The 13,206-nt window shown below is 41.4% G+C and overlaps 1 long non-coding RNA gene across 1 annotated transcript; it reads left to right on the top strand.

Moving 5' to 3' along the window:
* The first annotated feature begins 4,076 nt into the window (after positions 1-4,076).
* Positions 4,077-11,283, top strand: LOC131821687 (uncharacterized). The gene is made up of 4 exons (XR_009349964.1): positions 4,077-5,913; positions 9,563-9,709; positions 10,454-10,541; positions 11,055-11,283. It is a non-coding gene; the product is annotated as an uncharacterized LOC131821687 (long non-coding RNA).
* Positions 11,284-13,206: the final 1,923 nt, after the last annotated feature.

The following is a 13,206-nucleotide window of genomic DNA, read 5'->3' as shown; positions in this document are numbered from 1 at the left end:
GATACCTCCAGATCTGGGATAGGATAACTTGATGTCATAAAGACATTAAATTTCCCTAATTTAAATTATACTTTCAACACATGACCAGTGATTGGGTCAGGCTATGTGCCAATATGACTTCTAATCCAATGATGTGCACTATTTCCCCCCCAATATAATCTTACCAGAAACACAAAGAGGACATTTTTAATTAGACAAGCTGATTTTAACTTTCATATGGAAGAATAAACAACCAAAATGAGGGTGGAAATTTTTGAAATTCAAGGGTAGTGAGGGATGACTTGTTTCAAGAAATATTCACAAATATATCATTATTTATTAGTTGGTTTTTATTATCTTTTTTCCTGACTAAAATACAAGAAGTGGGCAACCTCAGATGATCTTGGTGTTAAACAATTGTCTCTGATCTCGATTTTTGTTTTGTTTTTGTTTTGTTTTGTTTTGTTTTCAGTAAATGCCCTGATGATAGGGCTTTCTCACAGCTACCTCCCAGTCAGGTTAAATAAACAATGTCCTAGAATGAGACTTTTTCAGGGAGCTGTAACAGGGGAAATAGTGTCAAATGCTCTAGGTTGGGACTTTCAACTGGTCTGCCATAGCCACACGTTTGCACTGTGAGACTGCTTCCTTCATGAGAGCCTTCTGTACCTGGATTGCCGTCTTCAGACTTCAGCCTCCCTGCCTCATGGCTGTGTCATCATCCTCTGGCAGAAAGCCTTGAGAACCAACCCCAGATATCCAGGATCAGAATCCTTTCCTATCTCCCAGCTTCCACATGGAATGAGGCTCAGCTACCCTCTGTGCTTTGACTTTTCAGGGTGGCAGGCACTGACGAAGGAGTCCATGACAGGGAGTCCCTCCTTCAACGGCTGTGTGTAAGCCCAGGTCAGACTCAGCTTACGAGGTCAATAGTGGACCAAAGAATGTATCATAAGAAAATATCCAGAATGAAACACAAAAAGAAAAACAGAGGAAAAATACAGGTGACACAAGACACATAGATGATTGTATGAAAAGAAAAGATGACGCTTAATAGGAGTTTCAGAAGGACAGGAAAGAAAATGAGGCAAAGCAATATTTGAGCAGATATTAGTTGAGAACAAACAGCTCACAGAGAAAAATGAAAGAAACCTACACGTAATCCCATTTTAGAAAAGCTATTGAAAACCAAAGGCAAATAGAAAAATTCTTAAACTATCAGAAGAGAAAAGCAAATTACCACCATAGTAGCAGTAGTTAGTTCGAGAGCTGACTTCTCAACAGTAAAAAATAGAAACTGATAGAAAATAGAATATCATCTTCAATGTTCTGAAAGAGAGTAATTCCCAGTGGAAACCTCCTCGCCCTGCTGCAATATATTTCAAGAACAAAGATGAAAAAAGACATTTTTGTACACACTAAAAAGAGAAAAACCTGAGAGAATTTGTCACCAGCAGAATAGTACTTCAAGTAAATACTAACAAATATTCCTCAGGCCGAAGAAACAGTTTAAAATAAGTGAAAAGTGATGGATTGGAAAGATATATGGGCCAGTCTCAGAGAATATTGCCTTATGGGGTTTAAAATGCAGAAAGATTGGGGTGCCTGTGGGTTAAGCATCTGCCTTCAGCCAGGTCAGGTCCTGATCCCGGGGTCCTGGGATTGAGCCTGGCACCCCTGGGCTCCTGGGCTCCCTGCTCAGCAGGGAGTCAGTCTGCTTCTCCCTCTTCCTTTGCCCCACCCTCCCATTTGTGTTCTCTCTCCCTCAAATAAATGAATAAATCTTTAAAAAAATATGTATGATAATAGTAAGAGGTTCAATTCACTAGGAATATGTAACAGCTATTGTTTTATGCACCTCTTAACAAATTAAAAATATATAATGGCAATTGGAGAGATCCTTTAGGAGAAATAGAGGATCTTCTACCCACTGTCATGGTACAAGATATTTAATACAGTTTTCTCAGCAACTGATAGAACAAGCAGAAAAAGAATCAGTAAGGAAATTAAATATTTTTCATAGCAAATAGGGTCTAATGGAGATGCACAGAACACCACTAACAATGAGTGAAGAATGTATATACTTTGAAGGTGGGAAGAGGGATTGAAATGAAAATGGAAAAAAGCACGGGGGGGGCGCTTTTGGGGTGATGGAAATGTTTTCTTTATTGACATGAGTGGAAGGTTCTTCCCATTTTCATTTGAACACTTTCCTATGAGTCATATATCCAAAAATGGGGGGGTGGGCTGTTTAATTTTGTTAAACTGGCAAAGTTTAGTATTTACAGATGCAAGCTTTGTCAGTGAAACTAAAAAGAAAGGGCAGAGATTATTATGAAAGTCAGGATAATGGTGACCTTTGAGAGGGAGGAAGAATATTTTGATTAAAAGGGACCGGGTGTGGGGTTTCAAGGTGGTTGTCCAGTTGTATTTCTTCTAGTGGATGATAGTTCCAAGTTTTCTTTTTTTTTTTTTCCCCTTTGGGATAAGTCATTGAGTTGTGCATTTCTATGAGGTCCTGATATATATGTATATATCGCAATTATATCAGAGTGTGTGTGTTGGGGGGGGGTGCTCTGGGCTTGGGGGTAGCCTTGTCTTTCTGTACCACAGAGACAGGTACTGCACAGGCTGGTGCTCACAACCCACCCAATCCTCACAAGGTAAGTAAATGGCTTCATCATTTCCTGGAATTATCCCTTGTCCTTTAAACTGCCTCCATTCTCTCATAGGCCCCATCAACTCTCATCGGTGCGCATTTCAGCCTGGGGTACTCTCCTGGCAGACTGGCCCATGGTAGCCAACCAAATTTTCCAGAGCCCTTTGCCAACTCCTCTGTCAGAGTTCCACTCCCACTGTGCCTCCTGGCCAAATCAGTCATTGGACGAGAGAGTTTGGGTGGTCCACAAGAGGGAGTATTTCTGGAGATGTCCCAGTGAAAGGTTCTATTTCGGTACCTATATGTGTACCTCTTGAATCCCCATATATACCATGCTCTATACTGAGCTATAGTATATATGGGAAACTGGTGATACATGTAGAAAGGAGATATGAGACATAGACAAATGAAAAATTAGGACTACGTGATTTATTAATTAGCATGGAGAAATTACCACAGATGAAAGTGATAAAGTTGTGGAACAAACAATGGGAGAACTGGATTATGCGCTTAGAATGGTATTAGAAAAATGCAGATTTATATGAGCTGTGTTGGTATGGGAAGGCTCCAGACACCAAGAAAGGGCCTGGCATTAACCCAATGAATATTACAACAGCCCAATGAGATGATACTTATTGGCACATTCATTTAACAGATGAAAAAAATCATTGAGAGTCCACACACCTGTACCCCTGAAACAAATAATACATTATATGTTAATTTAAAAAAAACATTGAAAGTTATCCAGCTGATAGGAGGAAGTGCTAGTATATGAATCCAAGCAGCAAAGGTCCAGCCCAGCAACGTGACCACTAGCCATAATACCCAGTGGATAAGTAGTGATTGGTAGTGCCTCTCGGACACATAGAAATCCAGGGCATTGGCCTGGGATAAAGTATAAATGGGACAAGAAAGATTAGTGACACAACGATGAAGGAGGCATACAAGATCTGAGAGATGAACTGTGTGGTATTGCTCATCACATACCAGGCATTGAAAGGGTCCAACATGTGACCATCCACAGAACCGTCAGAGGGACAAACCTTAGTGACAGGTGTCAAAAAGGTTGCAGCTCCTGGACCAAATTCACATCAACAGCTCCAGTCTTGCTTCTCTTCTCTCCCCCTGTGGATTAACATCCCAAATCCATCCCTCTGCTGGTTGCTGGACAAAGCCTACAACAACTCTCCTGCCCTCTATATCTTTGTGAAATTCTTACCCCCCAACCCCAACTCTGGAAGAGTTCAACCCCAAGCCTACTCTGAGTTTGTAAATGAGCCACCAGGCTCTAGTGGAAAAGACACCCATCTGGGCCAATGGCAATGTCCTTGGTGCTGGCCCACTATCAGGCAGGCTGTCTGTTTCTGCTGTCTTCCTTTCCTTACCCACAGTTTGGAACTAATTTTACTTTATTTGGTTTTGCTGTTTCTCCAGAGTTCTATTTGCGGCCTATGAAGCCATCTCTAACAGTTGGAGCCACTGCAATACTCCAGGTATGTTAGTCAGTGTTATCCAGACACACAGAATGAACAGGAGGTATATATCTACATCTAGATTTAGATAGATAAATATACAGAAATTATATTAGGAGGAATTTGGTTCACACATTTATGGAGGCTGAGAAGTCCCATGATCTATCTGCAAGTTAGAACTCCAGAAAAGCCAGTGGTATAATTCAGTCTGAGTTTGAAGGCCTAAGAACTGGGGGAAGCATGATATGATTCCCAGCCTAAGGGCAGGAGAAAATGAGATGAGATGTTCTACCTCAAGTGGTGAAGCAGGAGAAAAGGGGACAATCCTTCCTTCCTCTGCCTTGTGTTATATTTAGACCTTCAGTGGATTGGATAATGCACACCCCACATTGAGAAAGGTCATCTACTTTCCTGAGTCACCAGTTCAAATGCAAATCTCTCTCATTCAGAAACACCCTCACAGATCCAGCCAGAAATAACCTAGAATCTGGGCATCTCATGACCGGTCAAGTTGACCCAGGAAATTAATCATCATGGTGAGTAGGGAAACATCATACACTATCACATAACATTGTTCACAAAATAAAGCCTCACAACTCCTCCCAGACCCTGGAGAATAGGGAAAGGATAGTGCTAGCAAGAGAGCATCCTTCCCGGGAGCAGTGTGCACTGTGAGTGTGAAGTCTGACTAATGTGACCCAGTGGTTATGGGGTCCACCTGCCACGATAGAGTGAAGGGAGTTGAACATTCAAGGTCATCAACCCCAGGGGAGTTGCACCTCCCAGCTTGTACAAGAGCAACTACAAGAATTACTCAGCAGATGGCCTCCTGAAAGGAAGTGGACCTCCAGTGTCACCTTGAATAATTGTGAAACTTAGTGACCTTCACACCAGAGATATGAAGTTTCATCCTACGGCAACAAAAGAAATAGCTTTTCTTGGGATTTGAGGAGGGAACATGAAATCAAAGAAGGAATCGGGGAATTGAGTTATGTATGCCTTGGCCTCAAAGAGATGGCAAGATTTCTACAGAGAGAAAGGGTGCAAAGGATATGAAAATCCTGAAAAGGGTGGTTGGAAGTTGTTTGAATTTATGGCTGGGATGAATCCTGGGAGGCTCCTGCGAGGTATCTTTTTGTCAGTTTTCCCTGGACTTTCCCCAGATTTCTGCAGCCTTAACTGACTTCACCAAATTTCCAGGTGCAAACCTTGGGTCCTTCACACTGTGCCCAACCCAGTAGTGTCTGATCCCATAGTCTACATGATTCCCCTGCTTCTCTGCTCTGATCTTTCCTCATGTGCATATATAATAGCCAGAAAGAACTGACATTGATCTCTAGGGACGGAAAGGGTAAAGCATGGAAGGCTTCCTGGAGGAGGATGCAACTGAGCTGGACGGGGATGAACTCTGTTAGCAAGATTTCCAAAGTCTGAGATGACTAGAACCAAAGGAAAAGGCATGTGTAAAGGACTAACTGGGGGAGTTGGGCATTGAGGGAAGGACATAGGTGTAGAAAGACAGCAATATGAGCAAAGATTTTAGTAATTTAGCAGGACCTGGAAATATGGCAGTTTCTCCCCATAGACCTGAAGAGAGTGGACAGTCTGCCTGTCAATCATTGTAGCCCCTCCAATGATGACGTTTGAGGGTGGGACCATACATAGAAAGGAGGTTAAAGAAGCCCTACCACGTGACCGGGCAAGTTTCCTTTAAAATTTGGATTGTACCTTGCGGCTTCCGTGGACCGTTCCACTAAGGGATTATGGCAAATGGCGGTTACTTTTTCGACGATCTCAAAAAATGTAAGTTTAATTTACTTTATTTCATACTTGGCTGTTTGTTAAATGTGATTTCGAGAGAATCGGACCCATGGTGTGTCCTAATGGGCTTTGACAGTTGTGTTTCACGGGATTCTGGATCAATGACCAGGAAAGGCCCGTTAGCGGCCTTCCGGGGCGGGCGCGGTGTTGAGCTTTATGTAACAACATGATGAGTCTTACCGATCATCTTGTTTGTTTAAAGGTGGGTCCTGAGCCCACCGCCATTCGCGGGCTTCATGTTTTGTTTGGTTTGCAACTTAAAAAAAAGAAAGAAAGAAAGAAAAAATGGTGCGGTTGGCTGAGCCTGCGTGGGCCCAGGACAGCGCGATGGCCGTTGGCTGCCAGGCCGCTGACTTTGCTTTTTATTGTACAGTGTTGTTGAGTGGGTATTGGGTTGGATATTGTTTAAATCTTGCCCTTGGCCATTTTCGTGAAGTGTCTTAGTGACAGAATTTCTGTTGTTTTCGATCTGGAAGAAAAGAAAGTAAGGCCCGGAGAGGCATGTCTGTGATGAGGACAGCTGATGTCTGCCTTTGAGCGCAGTTTTGTCTTTCATTTAATGACATGACTGTTTGCTTAATATCATTGGTTTAAAATTTGAAGTGGTCTTTTTCATATGTTGCTTTAAAAGGGGGTGGAGGAATCCTGATAATTCTAACGTGAAAATGAGTAAACAGCCGCTTGAGCGGCTCGGGGATCATTTCACTGACCAACGGGAATTGTTATCATTGAACGCTGTATTTTTATGTGATGCATTTATGTATTTAATGTCATTGTAGTCAACCAAAAATGGTCCGGAAGCTTTTCGTGTGTTTTCCATTTAAAAAAAGTGTTGTTTACAGTTTTCGAATAAGAAAAATAGCGGTTTGGCAAGACCTTGTTGCTTTAAGTCCCTGATGGGAATCATGCCTGCAGGGGTCCTGTTTCTTGTTTTATTTTATAATATAACGGCGGTGGGTTTTTTTTTTTTTTTAACCTATGATATCGGAACTTTGCAGTATTTGAATTTGTTTAACTTTTATTTTAGCTGTGTTTCACAAATATTCTCCAAATGAAAGTATTCTCAGTGTGCACTTTGGAAATAAATTGTCCCGCCGGACACTTGAAACTTTTACACTGTGTATGTCCGCTAGCCGCTCTCGTTAGCCAAGACTGAGCACTGTTTTGGCATTTGATTTTACATATTCATCTTAATGCATTCAATTGAATTTTGATCCTGGCTCTCCTCATGTTAAATGATTGGGTGTAAATTTCGATTTACGGGGGAATGATTTAACATGTAAGTCAATTGAGTGCCTTAAGTTTATAATATAATTGCATGTTTGACATAACTTATTTTGTTATATTCTGGTCTTGTTCCCTATTGATAAATTTTCTGAAAAGTAAATGTTTTGAGAGGTGCCTGACTGGCTATAGCCTGTGACTCTTGATTTCCGGGTTGTGAGTTCAGACTCCACATTAGGTATACAGATTAGTTAAAAATAAAATCTTAATGAATAATAATAAAGGTTTTGAGGTACTTTTGAGTTACAATGCAGTAATGATAATCGGTTGGCTAAGTCCTTGATGTTTTATGACAGTGAATGCTTTTAACTGTTCAATGCCGGGCCGTTAACTGAGTTTGGGGCTCGTTTTACAGAAGAATTGTGTCTGGTATCACTTTATTCTATTGAATGTTTGTCCAGGCTATCTTATAAGCTTTGTGTCAAAATTTTTCACGTTATCTTAAATTTACAAATGAGGAAAAGATGGTTCTAATTAACATGCGTCTTGCTTTACGACAGTTACTGGCCTCCGGCATACCGGAAGCCCAACGTTTTTTTTATTTTACTATTAAAACGTTTCTGTGTGTAAAAAACTGAGTCCTGTGTCTTTTGTTTCATAGTTATACTTAAAATAAAGAAAGTTTTGTTTTTAATGTTAAAAAAATAACAGATATTGACCATCTAACTGAGCGGTTGCTATTTTACGACAGTGACTTTCCGGAAGTGCCTCTCACTGGCCATCCCTGGAAGTTGTTTACGTCCTTCTGGGGTTTTATTTCTTGCAATAATTACGTGCTTATTATTAAATTTATTTAGTTCAGTTGTGTTCTTAGTCTTTAGGGCATTTCCTTTGAAAATCGTGGAGCGTTTTCAATTTACTTAAAGGAAATTTACCCCAGAATGGATGCTTTCTGTTTTCTTAAATTGAATAACCCTTGCTGGTCATCCTGCATACTTTTGAATACTATTTTAGAACTATAATTGTGCTTGTGACATATTGTTATTTCTTTAAATGTTGGTCTATGTGCTCCTTCCCAGGTGTTCTCCCATAGAAAAAAATTACTTGTGTAGTTTCTATTTACAAACAAAGACAATATGCCAGTTTCTGTCCTGACCAGTCTGCCCCAGGACAACTGCAGTCCTCCTTATTTGAGGTCCTGGGCTAGACTGGACTTGCTAATCTCCTTCCATCCTATCCCACCCCAATAGCAGAGGATATTGTCCCTGCCTCTTTAGCCAAAAGAGCTCACTGTGCCTTAATGCCTCAATTGCTAGCATATTGGCTTAAGAAATAGTCAATGGTTGCCTATTTATACTCATTTCTCCATGCGTGACATTTAATGTGTATTCAAGGGGAGAATTAAAGGTGTTAAGTAAAACAGTTACTTCCTTTTGATAATGGTGATAGTTGAGTTTGCCTTATTAGCCTTTTTGCTAATAAGTCAGTTCTTGGTATTGACTTGAATTATATATATTAACTCATGTAGAAATAATGACTTGTATTGGTGGAACACTGAAGATCTCTAAATGTACCTTGATTACATTTAGACATGTTAAAGATTCATTGCTGGTATTTGGGTTTTACTTTATCTGTCTTTGGTACTGAAAGGAAAACAGATTTCAGGAACTGGACACTTAACTAGTCTCACCATTCCTGAGTTTTGAGACAGAGTCCTAGATCTTAAACAATATCTAAGTGTAAAATGAACAATATTTAAGTGTGCTTTTATTATCCTAGGGGCATACTTGCAAATGAGGAGCAGATTCCCCAATCTGTCTGTTTCTGGATGTCCCAATTTTTTCAAGTGTTTCCTCCTCAGAGACCTATGTTCAATGTCAGTTGGTCGTGACATTATGTAATGTATGAAATTCTTCATACAATTGTTCTGAATTAAACAGCTTATTTTTAGTTTTAGCAGTTTTTGATCTTACTATGTTACCAATTACTAAGACTAATATAACAACACAGTTGTATAACTTGCATTTTATGGTCTATTAAGTAGGACACAAAACCCATCTGAATGATTTGTTACCCATAATCTCGCATGGTATATAAGTGTCAGTAAATTGGTAACAAAGTGAGAACACCACAACCCATTCCAAAGGTACCCACAATTTTTTATGAGTCAGTTGCCTTGTTAAGAGAAAAAAATGGAGTTCTGAGACACCCCCCAAAGCAAATAACTGGTGATACCTCTCAACATAGTATTTAATAATTCCCCTATGATGTTTGATTAAAGTGGGATGAACCATGGTTCATTTTGAGGGGACAGTCAGGCCTCTAAAGCAGCAATCTTATCTTGTGGTTTGACTCATGCAGTTCCTGTCTTACATTATCTTTCACTCTTTTGGCCTACCTCAAACAGGCTGCATGATTGGGTACTGTGGCCCCACCAACCACTTTCAGAAATTCCCCTGGATAAGGGAAAGAGGAAGTTTGTCCCATCCACTCATCTTATGAGTTTCCAAGTTACCTAATTTTCCTGCAGTGGTGCTAAGCTGACCTGCCACAGGTAAGTCTTTTGTAGATTTGTACAATCACTAACTCCTTCAGGATCTGTGATGGAGAAATCCAGTTCTGGTCAGCCTACAGGCCTGTAATGAGAGGAGAGGACCTAGACCCAGTTGTCAAGACCAGCCATAAGGTAAGTGCAACCTTATGCTGTGTGAGGCTACAGGTGTTGGCTGGAGAATAGCACCTGTCTCCTCTGTCAGTTGTCTCATTATTTAAGATGGTTTTATTGTCTCATTATTTAAGATGGTATTGTTGTCTCATTATTTAAGATGGTGTTTTTGTCTCATTATTTAAGATGGTGTTGTTGTCTCATTATTTAAGATGGTGTTGTTGTCTCATTATTTAAGATGGTGTTGAAATCCCTCCCCTGTCTCTAATTTGGAACTTCCAGCAATGGCAGGGTCACTGCCTGGGTACTACTGATTAACTCTGTGGTAGAGAGTCTGTGTCTCTGATTTATTTAACTGGTCAGTGGCATCTTTTCCAGTCCTTACTTGTGTTTCTCTGTTTACTGTTGAATGCCACTCTTACAGACACGTTGGCTTTATTAGAATGTCAGATTTCAAACAAACCTGATCTCGATGTTATCACATTGCAGTTTTGATCTGTCTTTTTATCCTTTTGGAAGACTTGTAATACCATGTAGATGCAGGAGGGATTGGATGGGCTTATCCAAAACATGCTTTGGGAACCTAGAGATTGTGGGAGCGCTGCTCAGGTGTTTTGTTTTGTTTTGTTCCAGGTACAAGTGTAACTTTTTATCATGGATCTGAATGCAGTTAAATCCAGCTCCATTTAGGAAAGGGGAAAAGATGAGATCTGTACCCCAGGTGGGTGCTAGAGATTGCCAGTCTGCAAGTGTACCCCCACTATGGGTGGGTGGGCATTTATTTGGCAGCTCCTGGAAGCACAGGGTAACAACTCAACCAATATGTAGCCATACTCCCTTAAATATTTGCTCTTAAATATTTGTTAGCTGGTTTTTTGGCCTTGCAGATGTTCCTCATTTGCTTTGCAGATGTTGCTGAGACCACTCATTGTGTTTTACTCACAATAAATTTCTAGTATCTGAGTCTGAAAGACCCTTGGCTCTTTCTTACTCTCTTCTTTGAGCCTCAGCTTCTACATTTGCATGGTGGAAATCACACCTTGCTATCAAGTGTGATAATCTTTAGAAAGTGCTCAGCACACAGTAGGTGCTGAAATAATTGGGCCATGGTTTCCAGAAGCCATATATTGTCCAGAACATTATGGCTTGGCTTAGCTCCTCTTCCTACCTGTCCAGACCCCACTCCCTTAGATTTTTGCCATAATTTCAGCTAAGTGTTTGTTTCCTTCCACAGGGCCAGCAGATATCCTCGGAGAGTATTGGGCATCTCTTTGGAAATCAACCTCTTTAATTCTGCTACGATGCCAGGAGGTTGCCCAGCAATGCACACTTTGCCTTGCTCTGAGCTGCAGTCTTTTGTGGCTCACTTGGACAGCTTACACTGAAGCTGACATGTGTCAGCATCAAGTTGGGGCCACAGGGGGTTTGTTAACTGGCAGTGCCAAAAAGTTATCCTCTCTTTGTTTCCCTGTGTAAAGTTACTTCCTTTCTGGGCACTGGTTAATTTGTTGAAAATCAGGTGAAAGCTTTTGACAGTGGGTCAGGAGAGCATTGAGTGTAAAGATGAATTACTCGAGGGTGCATTCAAAGACACTTCTGACCTTCAGTTTTATAGACCCCCTGCCCTCGGTTGCTTTATTAGCACTGGTTTAATCCAGAAGGTGGCATCACAGAATCTGATGGGAACTCACCAAAGATTAAAAAAAAAAAAAAAAAGCCATTTCTTTGTGATCAGACACTAAAGTATGTAGCCCTTTTACAACATAGTGACATTTTGAAGACTTCTCTATCCCTACAATTGGTTAAATTACTTTAAAGCTGTGGAAGGTAAAAACCTGAGGTCTGAGGTACTTTGCAAAGCCTGTACCCAAACCCATGTTCCTTCCCCAGGTGGTGTGACAGTGACCAAGACTGGCTTATCTGCTTGTCAAAAGCAGCTGTTCGATTGAACAACTGTGATGCCTCCTTCCCCTTCCACACACCCTTGTGCCCAATGCCTGTCAAAATCATCTTGGGTCATTTCATTGAAGGGAAGGGCTGGGGAAGGTCTAAATGAATGGTTTATGGGTAAATCTGCTGTGTACTGGTACTTAAAAATACGTCACTTAAAAATAATTCCAAAAGGGTGACTCTCTAACTGGTGGCATTCTCAAAGTCAGGACTCTCAGGGGTAAGAGAAGGTGACCCTCCTCAGAATTTAAGGTGGGACCTGGCTTGGTGGTTCTCCCACAGGAGGCTGTTCCTGGGCCAGCCATATCGACTGCCTCGTGAGGCCTGTACTCAGTGAATGTCCCCCCTGTAGTGGGAATGTCCATGTGCTTTTAGTTCATGGTGTGAAGTATTCCATGTCAAACCTGTGTTTGCCTTAAGTGCTTCTTTATTCTGCTGATTTACATGGGTGATGGAAAGAGCATGGATATTGAATGCTTTAAGGCAAGGCCTTTGAAATGGAGTGTCTTCCTTGTTGCATGTAAACTCTTGGATGGCCAATAATATTTCATTGTAGATATATACCACATTTTTTTTATCCATCGATCTTGTTGATGAATGCTTGGGTTGCTTCCATGTCTTAGCTGGTGTGGATGCTGCTGAACACTGGGGTTTGGATAAGCCTTTGGGATAGCGGCTTCTTTTCCTTTATATAAATATGCAGACATGGGATGGCTGGATTGGATAGTAGTTCTATTTCTAATTGTTGAGCAGCTGCAATGCTGTTTTCCAGAGTGGCCCTTCCAGTTGATGTGGGTGAACACGTCTTGAACTAAATGGATTTCAGGGTTGGTTCTCCAGCCCCTTCTGATTGTCTGTTCTTTTAAGGAGAGGAACTTGAGAGGTTCGAGGCTTCACGGGGGCTCAAAGGGTATTTGTGATCAGGAGAGATGGAATGACTGATTAATAGGGTCCTTCCTTCAGGAGATGGAGAGAGGGCTGGGCAGAGTGGCCTTCCCTTTGTAGACCTGCCCTCAGAGTATGGGGAGAAAGCAGGCAGGAGGAGCTCTGGGTCCCTGTATTGGACTTTTGTGTGTCCAAGGGTATCTTCCGCCTACTTCCCTGTCATTGGCTCTACTTAGGATCAGCATAGCTGGAGGACAAAAGGCCGATGATGCACATTATTGAATGTGACATGAGCACATAGGACCCTCTGACAAAGGTGAAATCCTTATGATGGGGTCTGTTCTTTATTTTCCCAGCTTCCCTGAGAATTTGGGACTTTGCTCCTGGGGACGGCTTTGTTGTTCCTGCCTCTCTGTACGCTGCCTTAGCCTGTGAAATGTGGCCCAAAAATGGCGGCCCTTCTCCCCCCTTCCCCCCCCCCCGTACCGTTTTCTAGTCCGAGGGAGCCTTCCTAGAGGTGATAATTGTTGTTTTTGGCAACTAATCTGACG

The sequence above is a fragment of the Mustela lutreola genome, chromosome X, assembly GCF_030435805.1.
Source record: "Mustela lutreola isolate mMusLut2 chromosome X, mMusLut2.pri, whole genome shotgun sequence".
Taxonomy (NCBI): domain Eukaryota; kingdom Metazoa; phylum Chordata; class Mammalia; order Carnivora; family Mustelidae; genus Mustela; species Mustela lutreola.
Note: the sequence above shows the minus strand (reverse complement) of the source record. Positions and strands in the feature narration are given on the sequence as shown.